Source organism: Musca domestica, unplaced genomic scaffold (genome assembly GCF_030504385.1).
Source record: "Musca domestica strain aabys unplaced genomic scaffold, Musca_domestica.polishedcontigs.V.1.1 85, whole genome shotgun sequence".
In the NCBI taxonomy this organism is placed as follows: Eukaryota; Metazoa; Arthropoda; class Insecta; order Diptera; family Muscidae; genus Musca; species Musca domestica.
The window spans coordinates 612,917-627,411 of NW_026712418.1; positions in this window are offsets into that span (position 1 = coordinate 612,917).

Consider the following 14,495-nt stretch of genomic DNA (forward strand, 5'->3'; position numbering starts at 1 on the left):
CGCTACCTCGTCAGCGAAAAGTCCACCTTAAGATTTTAGATTCAACCAGTTCATTTTAGTACTGAAAATGCACAATTTCTTCAACGATTCTTTTCTCAACCGCATACACCAACTGTGACATCCAAATTAAATTTCAGAATTTAAGATCTATTCCTTCACCCAATACCATATTTAGTACAAATTAGTAATTTTCGTACAATTATAGCACACATTTCCAATACCACCTCCATATCTCAAATACGGATACCATAAGGAATCTAAGTACCCAATTTTAGGATTTCAGATTTATTCCTTTACCCAGTACCAATTATAGTACAATACAGTACTTTTCGCAAAAATATAGGACGCATTTCTAAATCATCGCCAAATTCAGTATCCATGTAAAATTTGAAAATTTCAGGTCCATTCCTTCAGCCAATATAAAATTTAATTCAATTTAGTACTTTTCGAACAACTATTGTACGCATCTCTAAATCCAGATCCAAATCTAATACACATATACCAAGAGTGATTTTAATACCAAATTTCAGTAATTTAACTCTGTAATTTCCCTCATTACCAAATTTAGTACAGTTTAGTACCTTTCGTACAATTATAACACATACTTTCAAAACCACAGCGTCCCTAATTTTAAAATTTCAAACTGCAAAAACTATCTGTTCACCAATTTGTACCAAATCTAGTACCATTTAATACTTTTCGTGCATATTTTTAAAACTAGATCTTTAAAACAAACCTACCACCAACAGGGACCCCAATACAAAATTTCAAAATTCCAGCTTCATCCGTCGACCCTTAACAAAACTGTTCCCAATTTAGTACAGTTTAGGTATAGTTCGCACACTTAGTACACATTTCCAAAACCACCTTTACAACCTTTATTCTCATACCGAATTTTAAGTTTTTAGCTCTACCCGTCCACATATTACAAAATGGCACAATTTTAGAAGTTTAGTGCCATTTTAGAACTTTTCGTAACCTTAAAGTTTGGAATACCTCTCCTGTACTCCATCAGCCACTCTCATTCCAAATTTCAGAATTTCCAATTTGTACCAAATTTGGTACCATTTAGTACATATAAGTACAAATATCCATACAACCTACATCAAAGCCCATCGGTTCACCCAAATCCGAATTGTACCAAATTTAGTACCATTTTGTATAAATATGTACGAATTTCCTTCGTACATACACATAAGTACAACTATCCATAACAACCTGCATCACACAATCCAATAGTTATTTCAGGATTCCAGCCCTATCGGTTCACTCAAATCCGAATTTTATCAAATGTAGTACCATTTAGTATACATAAGTACGAATTTCCTGAGCTTCGTACATACCCCAATACTACACTCCCACTGTGATCCCAATTCCAAACCTCAGGATTCCAGCTCTATCGGTTCACCCAAAGCCAATTTTTAAGTGATAAGTACGAATATCCAAAACTTCCTACATAACCCAATCCTACACTCCAACAGTAATTTCCAATATTCAAGATGCCAGCTCTATTGGTTCACCCAAAGCCAATTTGCACCCAATTTAGTACATTTTAATCAATATAAGTAGAAATTCCAATTAAGCCCCCATATCCCAATCCCACCATCCGACAGTAAGCTTATTTTCCAATTTCAGGTTAATAGTGGTTCGCCCAAAGCCAATTTGTACCAAATTTAGTACATTTTAGTCTATATAAGTACAAATTTCCAATAATACCCCCATATCTCCATCCCACAATCCGACAGTAACCTTATTTTCCAAATTTCAGGATACCAGCTCTATTGGTTTGCCCAAATCCAAGTTGTGCCCACTTTAGTACCACATAGTGCAGATTAAGACGAATTTCCGAAGCTTCCTCCATTCCACAATCCTACACTGCCACAGTAATTTCAATTCTAAAGTTCAGAATTTAATCCTTATGGGTTCGCCTAAATACAAATTCTACCATATAGTACAGATAAATACGAATCTCCAGAAATTCCTTCAGAACCCAATCCCACACTCCAATAGTAATCTTATTTCCGATATTCATGGTACCAGCTCTATTAGTTCACTCAAAGCCAATTTGTACCAAATTTAGTACATTTTAATACACCTTAGTACAAATTTCGAAAACATATTCCAATGCTACAATCTGCCAGTAATCTTATTTCCAAATTTCAGGATACCAGCTCTATTGGTTCGCCCAAATCCAAGCTGTGCCAAATTTAGTAACATATAGTACAGATAGGTACGCGTTTGCGAAGCTTCCTCCATACCACAATCCTACACTGCCACAGTAACCCCAATTCCAAAGTTCAGCATTTCATCCTTGTCGGTTCGCCTAAATACAAACTGTACCAAATTTAGTACCATATGTTACAGATAAGTACGAATCTCTAAAACTTCCTACATTACCCAATCATAGACTCCGACAGTAATCTTATTTCCAATATTCAGGATAACAGCTCTATTGGTTCACCTACATCCAAATTGTACCAAATTCAGTACTTTTCGTGCACATGAGTACAAATTTCGAAAATTTTCTCCATATCCCAATCTTACACTCCGCCAGTAATGTTAATTTCAAATTTCAGGATTTCAACTCCATCCGTTCCTCCAAATTCAAGTTGTACTAAATTAAGTACCGTTTAGTACATTTCGTATACACACCCAGAGCTACCTGCTTACATCGACTCTACTCCTCAACCTTGATTCTCATTTCAAATTTTTAACTCTAACCTTTCACATGATACGAAATGGTACCAAATTTAGTACATTTTAGTACTTTTCGTACACTTATAGTGCGAATTTCCAAAAACTCTTTGTTACATCTATCGTACACTCCATCAGTAATCCTCATTCCAAATTTAAGAGTTCTGGCTGCACAGCTTCCTCAAATACGTTTAGTACCTTTTACTACAATTCGTACGAATTGCCAAAAATATCTCATATCAGACCCCATCGTACCAAGAGTGACCCTCACCCAAAATTTAAATATTCGTTAAGTCTATCAGTCAATGGATTACTTTACTCTCTTATTATAACATACATAAGCTGAGGGTAAATATCTGTCGACTAACTGACTGATACTTTTTGACATATTTTTGTAAAAATTTGATGAAAAAAAATTCATTATATGGCCACATAACCTCAGATATACACCGAGGGCAGATATCAAAACTTACGTTATCGCAATAAGAGTTTTATGGAATAAAAATTCCATTCGATATTTATCATTAAATATTTTCATCCCACTACTATTCTCTTCATTTCACTCCAAAGTGTCAACTTTATTTGCACCGTACAAACGCCATCCATTGCTGAACCTAAATATTTTATTCTGATTGCTTTAACAAAAATGTAACACGAAAGATGGATGTGTATAAGTTTGTGGTGGTAGAAGTACGCACAGAGTGCTCAACAAAAAAGGAAAACAAGGAAATAACAACAGCAAAAACAATTCAAACAGAAAAGCTCAATGAGCCGCACAAAAGCAACAAGAGTAGCAGCCAGCAACAGCAGCAACAACCACAAATAAAGAACCATTCAGCCGTTTATACCATTCATTTCAAAAAGGTTTGTTCAGACCAAACAAAATCTTGTGTAAATTCTCATTGAAGGATGCCCAGAACAAACTGACTCAGCCAGCACGCATTTTAGCTCCCACACACACACACACATCAGCACCAACTCACACATATTTACGCACAAAAAGCTATATTATTATGGAAAACAGAATTGAGAGAAGCAAACACAAGTACACGCTCACACGCACTCACGCACATTTGCTAACTCACACACACACACTCAAACTCGCAAAGAAGCAAACACATTAAGAGACCGAATAAAAAGAACCCTTGGGGCGTAAAATAATGCTGTAGAAAAACTTTGGCCTTGTTTCTTTCTTTGGTGCTACTAAAGTAGCATCGAACACCCCTGATGTTCCAGTCGATTTTGTCCACGTTTTGCGTAGCTACCAGAGATGGGAATACAGAATTGCTGATAAAATTTTGCGAAAACTGTTATTAATTTTGGCAAGGATCATCATCATTCTAGCGATTTCTAGTAAATTTGAATTATTTCATGTAGATTTATTAGAGCATAACTTTCATGACCTAATATATTAAAACATCCGAATTGCATCCATATTACTGAATTGATAAATAACCATATTGGAAATAAGTAAGCCAAAAAATTTAGTCAAATAATTATATCAGGACGTAGTAGGACAGTTTGTCAAACATGGCGGTGATTTTAGCAAACCTGCAGATGATGACTTTATATTTGAGAAGAAAGTTAGATTTTAAATTTCCAACATTCCAAACACCTTACATCTCCTAGTTGATGATATGGGACAGCTACATAGTAGATGTTTATATCGTCAGTACCCCTTGTATACCCTCCACAATTAAAAGGTGTCATTCCGTTTGTAACATCCCCAAATATTTGTCGTAGACCCCATAAATAGCGTCAAACTTTGGAACATTCCGTTTGTAACTCATCGAAATAATAATTTTAGACCTAAAACAGTATATATGCAGGGTGAGATGAAAAAACTGCAACCAACTTCAGACTGACACTCGTCCGACAGCTGTTAAAATTTTTTTAGTGACAGCTCATTGTATTGTTTACAAGCGTACAAAAGCACTTTGGTGAGAATTTTCCAGAAACAAAGTTATTCGTGATGGAATTCAAGCGTGATAGTGTGATTTCTTTATATTTGGCTGGAAAACCACAAGTGGCTATCGTTACAGCACCCCAGCATTGAAATGTAAATAAATCTTTTGTGTCTCGTACCATCGCTCGTTAGCGTGATACTGGTAGCGTAGCCCGACGTCAAGGAAGTGGACGGAAGAAAACAGCAACATCAGTAGAATTGGTTCGAAAAGTATAGAAGCGACTTGATTGAAACCTGCGTCGCAGTGGCCAAAAAATGGCTCGTGAGCTGAACATATCGCAATATTCCATTCGGCAAATATTAAAAAACTAGCTCGATGTTAAGCCATTGAAATTCCAAAAAGTGCAAGAACTTATACCGCAGCAGAAAGAAAATAGACTCAAAAGAGCTAAAGAGTTGATTTCGCTTGGTCGAAAGTGGTGAAAGGCCGAATTTAGTTTTCTCCGATGAGAAAACATTCGTTGTCCAGCAGTTTGTAAACAAACAAAATGATCGTGTTTACTTGCCATAGAGGTTAGGTGAATATGTACACCTTCGGTTGGTCACCAGAACTCAAGACGCGGTGATGGTGTGGGCCGCCATAACTGCCGATGGTCGCTCTCCGCTTGTATTAATAGATCGCGAAAATATTCTGAAGGGTGTATTAAAGCCTTGGGCACGCAAACATTTTGGCCGCAGACCTTAGACATTCCAACAGGACTCAGCACCATCGCACTCAGCACGCGCCACCCAAGAATGGTTACAAAATGAGGTTCCTCGCTTCATTTCCAGCGCACAATGACCAACTCGAACGAATCTAAACTTATTCTAAAATTTGGTGCTATTTCCGACATTATTTGCTTTCATTCAATAAAATTTAAAAAAAAAGTAAAAACTATGGCGTTTGACTTTGTTGCAGTTTTTTTATCTCACCCGTATATATTCTTAATCAGCGTAAAGTTCTAAGAAGATTTAGCATAGAAGGCCCGTCCGTCTTTTGTAATAACGCCTGAGTCAAAACGAATTAAGATAATAAGTTAAAATTTTGCACAAATCAGTCTTTTCTCTGCAGGCAGGTAAGTTTTAAGATGGGCTATATCTGTCCACGATATCGTGTAGCCTCCATACAACGGTACCTTCCAATACTCGGTATTTTGAAGAATTTATGCACATTTTTCAATGGAATTGTCTGAAAATCCTCACCAGGATTTTATTTCGAGTACTTTACAACCTAAAAGATAATTTTCTATATAGGTCTACGGCATCGTGTTGCCTCCATATAAGGCTTCCTTTCGATATTCGGTATTTTGATGACTGTATCCAAATTTTTTAATGGTATTGCCTGAAAACGTACACAAAGGGTTCCTTCTGGGTACTATAGCCCCTTTATGAGTATTGTCTATGTAGGTCCACGATATCGTATATCCCCCATATAACGATACCTCCCGATATTCGGTAGTTTTTTTTTTAGCAAATACCTACTAAAAATTAGCAAATAATGCTAAATTTTCTATTTGGGTATGGAACTGACTTGGAAATCTCAAATTTGGCTTGGAATCAATTTTTGTGTGATTTGTTTGATACATGGCTGGGAAATACGTACTAAAAAGCTGGGGAAATACGTACTAAACGGTATTAAATTTGGTATTTGGGGAAGGTATAGAGCGTACTAGAGATAAAAATATTTCTTGAAATCTGAAATTTGGCATAACGGTCACTGTTATTGTAAAATACAGGAAAATTACTTAATAGTACTATATTTGGTACAATTTGGTATTGGCAGAACAAATAGTGCTTGAAATCTGAAATTTGATATTGAATATGTATTGATCATGTGTAGCCTGAACGTATGGAGGTGGTTAGGAAATGTGTACAATAATTGTACGAAAAGTACTAAATAGTACTAAATTTGATATTGGGTGAAGTGCTAAAGATACAAATTTTTGTAATCTGGTATCGATAAAGGAAAAATATGAGCATGAATAAAGTGCTATCGAAAAAAAAAAAATTAGTTGAAGTAGATCGTACAACTTATCAAATTTGGGCTTTATAGTTGGGTTTCAGAGGGAACTAATTTATGAGTGGTATAAACAATTCTGAATCGATTTTCACTATATTTGACGGAGGCATTTTAATATTTTACACCAAATAACATTACTACAGAGTGCGTGATAAGGATTATATTAAAGATATATATCGAAATTCCACGAAATGGCAACTTACGTTTCGAAATCCACTCCATTCGGGCTGAAGCATTGTGCAATTATTTGCACAACAAAATCGGATTAAGGATATTTAGGAGCTATATCCAAATTTTAGCGGATCTCGATAAAATTTGGCAAAGGTATTTCCGAGCACTATAAGATATCTGATACCAGTTGTCATTGTTGTTGAATGGATATGACGAATTTGAGGGAGCCATATCTAAATCTGAACCGATCTTGAAAAAAATCAGACATTTATTTCGGATATCTAGTACCAAAGTTCATTGTTGTGGAATGAATATTGCGAATATGAGGGACGTTAACGCCAAATCGAAGAAACATACATATGGAAGCTATAGCTATATCTGAACAGATTTTCACCAAAATTTGAAGCAATTGCTTCTAGACTGAATTCCGCTCAAACTTAAACCGATTCTCACCAATTTCAATAGGATTTGTCCTTGGGCCAAAAAAATATTGTAGGGAAAATGTTATCTCAATCGGATAATAAATGCGACATGTATTTTCTTCACAAAAATACATGGACGTATGGAAGGACGGACAGAAGAGCTGACATGCAAAAATCTACTCAGAAAGTGATTCTTTGAAAAGTAACTATGGGTCTATCTCCCTATGCATAAACAAAATGCACAAAGACATAATACCGCTACCACTATGTGGTGCAGGCTATAAATATTGGTATGGGAAAAACTGCAAGAAAATAAAACAACCAGAAGGAGTGGACCGATATTTCCCATCTCCGAACTCGATCTAAGTTTGGTAATAGTAATACGATGTACCAAGTTTGGAGCAAATCGAATACTCCCTTCGAGAGTTATTATGCGTACCAGCCAGCCAGATAGACGGAGATCGCTAGATCGACTCCAAGTGTCCTAAAATGATTTGCTCCAAAAACACCTAGGGTCTAAAACTGTTATTTCGATGAGGCACGTTTTGGACATATTAAATGATATATACCCTCTCTAGCCATATAGCTGAGGGTACAGAAAATTCTAGATGCACTAGAGTACACCGTATCGTACGCCCCATCAGCGACCTTCATCCCAAATTGCAGAACTCTACCTCTATCCGTTTGACAGATGGTAAAATTTTGATATTAACTTGAAATGACAAAAATAGTAGAAGCCCCCAAAATGTCTTAAATCGGTCTGTATTGCTGTTTGAAGGCTACACTATAGCAAAATCAAAATGGAGTCTCAGAATTTATGGGTTCAATTTTTACGAACAGAATTTGGTTTCATTATTGGAACAAACATTTTCCACGTTTTGGTGGTTTATTATTTGGAACGATGAGTTATGAACAAAATATTCACACGAAACGTATCTTCGCTTAAAGTTCATCTCAATTTTCCGCAAATTATACACTCGATTTCAAGTGTTTCCAACCCTGGTTAGCTACTGACGACGTTACGTTTATGTATTGATGCTGTTTTGTTTGTTAACGCATTATCCTGGTCTCCCTCCCAGATGGATGGAAAGATGCACATCTCTTTCTCTGGTTGTGTGAGTGTGTTTGTGTATTCCACTTGTTCTCTTTTGTTTTTAGACTCTCAGACAAACTTCTTTTTGGCTCTCAGAGAGTAAAACAATTCCTTTCATATTACGTGTGTGTTTGTGTGTGCTGGTGTTTGTGTGATGCTATCCCCCGATTCATCTGTCGAACAGTCGTCCGGACAACAAACTCCACCAGTAACACACTGACATCTATTCCATTCATTGAGTCAGTCATACATTCGGTCGTATGGTGTAAACACCACACTCTCCCCGTCCGCCAGAAAGAAGCCGTGTATTTTGGAGTTGGAGCAATTTTATTTGATTTTTGTGGAAGCTTGAAAAAAATAAAATGGCCAAATTTTAGAGTTGGCTGGAATCATCGGCACCGTTTATCCCAGACAAAAGCAAAAGTTTACATTTTGAGGAGTTTAATTAAATGTGACTATCCGGGTGCGAGAGTGTGTGTGTACGCGCGCGTGTAACACATCCATCGTTGTCGTTGGTTGTCCTCGTCGTAGTCTATTTAACGTTGCACGGTCCGTATCGTCGTAGATATTCGGTTGTAGAATAATGTTCGGCTGCCATTGAAAGTGTTTCGAATGGAATGCGCTATAAAAAAAGGATATGTGTTACGATTTGTGTGCGAGCGTGTGTGTATGAGCGAATTTATTTAGCGGCAAATAAAGTAAGAAGCATTTATTGTTTTTTGTTTTAAACAAATTATCGTATAAATTTTTAAATAACAAATGTGTTGCTAAGTGTCTGTGTGAGAGTGTGCGTGAGTGTTAGTTATTTAATAAAACTAATACAAAACTAAATAATTGAAAATATTTTGATCCATAAAAAGGGTCTAATAAATAAATTTTTTAATTAAAATTGAATGGTAAATTTAAGTGGGCATTTATCTCCAAAGAGAAAATTATAAAAATAATCAAAAGTGAAGGTGTTAAAATTTAACAAAATCGAAAAAAAATTTAAGTTCCATTGTTTTTACAACACAAACTACACTACAATAAACCGACGACCACATGTTGATTCCAAAGATTGTATTTTCAAATAGCCCTATAAAGGGAGTTAAATTTTTTCCTTTATGAAATTTATAAATTCTCAATTCAAAACGAAAAAAATAAATTAAATTTTACATCAAAATCTTTTTCTATGTCTTGTGATTGATGTGTTTCAAGTGATTTCTGTTCTTATCTTCTAAGAAAAATATATATTAATACTTGTCACTAGCTGATGAATGAAATGAAAAGCATATAACTCGATGTGTCAAAAGTGAAATGTAAAGGTTGCAACTAAAGGCTTAAGGAGCTTGTTTAATATTCAAAATATTTACTTACAAAATATTTTTAACACTTGAAATTCTTTACAAATACATTAAATGGTATTTCTTAATTAAAGTGTTATATATTTGAAATGAAAATGAAAATTTTATTCTGAAACATAGGGAAGTTTACAAGCTATGCATGTGACATAAATGAAAATAAAAAAAAAATAAAATTAAACAAAAAATATTTTGAAAATGAAAAGTGAAAGGAATGTGTGTGTGTTTGAAGTGAAGTGAATACTTTTTTGTTGCTGTTACATGTCAACCTTCTCTTGGATACAAAAATTGTACATCGCATAAGTATTAGTGTTAATTACCACAAATCGTTATGGAATACTATGAAACGGACATTTATGTTTGGTTTGGAACACATGTTGTGAATAACCTGAATTAGTGATAAATAACATAAATAACGGCCGGGCCGAACTTCGAATACCCTCCACCATTTGGAACGAATTTCAAAATTTTCAAAAAATAAAACCCTAAAAAATTCTGTTAAAATTTTAAGAATACCAAATATAGCCGTTATATTGGGGTCTATACGACGTGGAAATACATAGGCATAGTTTGTCATAAGCCATTACCATATTCAAATTCGAAACTTGAAATAAACGGTGAATAATGTAGCTAAAATCATCAAAATATCGTATATAGGGAGGTACCGTTATATCGGAGCTGTGCGGAGACCTGGACCTGCATAGACAATTTTCTGTCACAGGCTGCAGCATCCATTACGAACTTCATATACGACATCTCAAACAATTTTGGTGGGTATTGTACCTAAAATCAAATCAAGTCAAAATATCGAATATAAGGAGGTACTGATATATGGGGCCTATACGAAGACCTGAACATGCATAGACATTTCTGTCGCAGACTGTAGTTCCCATAACGAACTCTAAATACGTAATTTCAAACAATACTGGTGAATAATGAAGCTAAAATCATCAAAATGCCGAATATTGGCAGGTACCGTTATATGGGGGCTATACGAAGACATGGCCCTGCACAAACAATTTTCTGTTTTATGGTGTAGTATCCATTTCGAACTTCAAATACCAAATTTGAAACGATTCCGGAGAATAATGTCGCTAAAATCATAAAAATACCGAATATCGGGAGGTACCGTTATATGGGGGCTATATGAAAACGTGGACCTACATGGCCCATTTACGAACTTAACCTGCCTACTGGAAAGATAAACATGTGTGCAAAATTTTAGCCTTTTATCTCAATTCATTCGAAGGATAGCGTGATTACAACTGACAGACGGACAGACAGAGAGACAGACGGACATCGCTAAATCGACTTAGAATTTTTCGCTGATCAAGAATATTTTACTTATTACTTTGTTATGTCTAACATGAGTATTTCGAGGAGTTACAAACGGAATTACAAAGTTAATATACCCTCCATAGTATGGTGGAAGGTATAAAAATACCTATAAGACCTTTTTAAATTCTCATAATATTTTTAGAACTGAAATCACATATTTTAGAAAACATAAAAATTAAATAAGCCAGCAAAGAAAGGTCAAAAGCAGGGCGGGACCGACTACATGATACCCTACACCGCTGTGTGTACTTTATATTGGGAAATTATGTAAAGTAGATCATACCAACTATGAACCTTATTTGAATGGGTATCATGGCTTCGGAAAAGTCACAATTTCGGAACTATATAAAACTCCGCATAGATTTTTGACAAATGTTTAACGAATTTGTTCCTCTAGTACCAAATAACATTGCTGTATAGTGCATGATATGACTTCGATAAGAATTATATTAACAAATATTTATTGAAGGAATAGATATTCCGAAACGAGTTTCACCAAATGGAAAAATTCGGTTGAATATGAAAAACTCTATCCAATTTGGACTGATATTAAATATATATATGGTGTACAATAAACGTAAAATCGTATGATGATGAAACATATACATGGGCTATAGATATATCTGAACCGATTTACTCAATTTTTGATGTACTTGCTTCTAGACTGAATTCAGTCAGATCTTTCAAAATTCAGTCGATTTGGCTAGATATTAGCCATTAGGTGCACAATTAATCCGAAATCGGTTGAAGATATATAGGGGAGCTATATCTAAATTTGAACCGATTTTCACCAATTTCAATAGGTTTCTGCCTTGGGCGAAGCAACAGATTTGTGGAAGATTTCATCTCAATCTGATAATAAATGCGACCTGCATTTTGTTCACAAAAATACACGGACTGATGGACGGGCCACTGAAATGACAAAATAATAAAATGTTTATTAAATTCTGTTCTCCAAAAAAGGCTTTTTTATATTTTCGGCTTTATAACTAAAATAGCAAATGTTTGTAACTCTTACAGAATTTGGAACAGTCACAAATGTTTTCGTTGAAATACAGGTTTTGCCCAAATTACGATTTTTGTGACGAAAGATCTATAGTTTCCTAAGAGAAGAAGAAATTTGAAGGATACGCTTATCAGACGGAGAATTTTTATTTCACATAGTTACAATCCACTTTGGCCGATTTCGTTTTTGAGATAATATCATAAAGTCCTGCAAACATTTTATCTATGCACACACCCTCCGGCGTGCTGATAGGTATTCAAAGCGATTTCACACAAAAGTTGTGGTCTATTCTACCCGTTAAAAAGTACAAAAATGCTAGGCCCCTGTCCTGTCCGAAAGTCTAACATTAACACCAAATATTCTTTAATTGTGACTTGAAAAACTATTGCAAAATCAGGAAATTTTTCAGATATTGGTCCATTTCAATACCATAATATGTATTCATATTTTCATTAGAATCTTTTTTGCGGTTTTTCTAGATTTTATTCTTTTCAGCCAAAAGAATATCCTGAATTTGTGAGAATTTTCAAATTTCGTCCAGCCATTCTTGAGTTATAAGCGTTGTAACTAACACCACTGCCAGCTTCTTCTATATCTATGAAAGAGGAAAAAGTTTGAGGGTTTGACTATTTGTTTGTAATTCATATACTCAAAATCTGCTAAGCAGATTCTCCTGAGAACTACTAAATATACTAAAGCATCGTCTGAAAGTAACATAGGCTATATAAATTTTTGAAATTTCACTTGCAACTGGAGATATAGCATCAGAATCGGAGATGCCTTTCTTTTCAAAAACCATAAAGTGGATAAGGCCGTTATATGGGGGCCATACCAAATTTTCATCTACCAAATCTTCTTAATTACGAAACTGGAAACAATTTCGTGGGTAGATGTGATTAGGATTATCAAAATACCGAATATCATACATACTATGTTCCTCCACAGGAGCTAGAACCCATTATGACATAGAAATATCAATTTTTAAAATATTATCAAAATACCGGATATCGGGAGGTACCGTTATATGGGGGCTATACCAACGTGGATCGATATATCTCATTTTCCATGCAAACCATCCTAAACGCAGTACAAATTATTCTGCCAAATTTTGGAGCTCTTCGTCAAATAATGTGAGCTGTATCGTGATTTCAACTTACAGACTATTGGGAGGTACCGTTATATGGCGGCGATACAAAAACGTGGACCTATATATACAATATTTCGCCACCGGAGTTAGAACCCATTATGACCCACAAATAGCAATTTTTAAACAAACCCGTGGGAAAATGTGACGAAAATCATCAAAATACGGAATAGCGGGAGGTACCGTTATATGGCGGCTATATTAAAACGTGGACCGTTTTATCTCATTTTCAATACCAACTATCTTATACAAAGTATACATTTTTCTGCCAAATTTTGAAGCTCTACGTCTAATAATGTGGGCTTTATCGTGATTTCAAAAAACAAACGTTAAATCGACATAGAATTTTATGCAGATCAAGAATAAACATACCTTACGGGGTCTTCGACGAATATTTATGGATGTTACAAACACAATGACAAAGTGAATATACTCTCCTTTTCAGGGTAACTAAATAAATTTGCCAAATTATATTGAAGTGGGTTCAGATTTGGATATAGCTCCCATATATGTTTTCCACCTAAATCATATATTTGATACTCCAAGCATGCTATGTATCTCCAATTTCTGTGAAATTTCGAACGAGTGGCGGCATTTGGTACGAAAATATATTAGCCAAACTATATTAAAATCGGTTCAGATTTGGATATAGCTCCCATATATGTTTTCGACCGATTTCGTTAATATGATGCAACAAAAACCATAGGTATTCAAATGAAATTCGGTAAAAGTGACAAGAGAATAAGTTCGCCAAATTATATTGAAATTAGTTGGGAATTGTATATAGCTCCCATATATATTTTTTTTACCGATTTCATATATTTGATGCAAAAATCCAATATGTACATCCGATTCGAATGAAATTCGGAATGATTGTCGGAATTTGGTACAAGAATAAATTTGCCAAATTATATTGAAATCGGTTGAGGTATGGATATAGCTTCCATATATATTTACTATATTTACCGCCGATTTCACATATTTTGTGGACCGTTATATGGGGGATATACGATATCGTGGACCTATATAGACAATTCTTTTTGAGGAGGTAAAATGCCCACAAGGGACTCCTTTTGTGGAATTTCAGACAATTCCATTGAAAAATGTGGCTGAAATCATCAAAGTACCGAATACCGTGGGGGTACCGTTATATGGGGGCTATACGATATTGTGGACCTCTATAGATAATTCTCTGCCGAGGTATAAAGTATCCACAAGGAACTCCTTGTGTGGATTTTCCGACAATTCCGTTGAAAAATGTGGGTAAACCCATCAAAATACCGAATATCGGGGGGTACCGTTACATGGGGGATGTACGATAT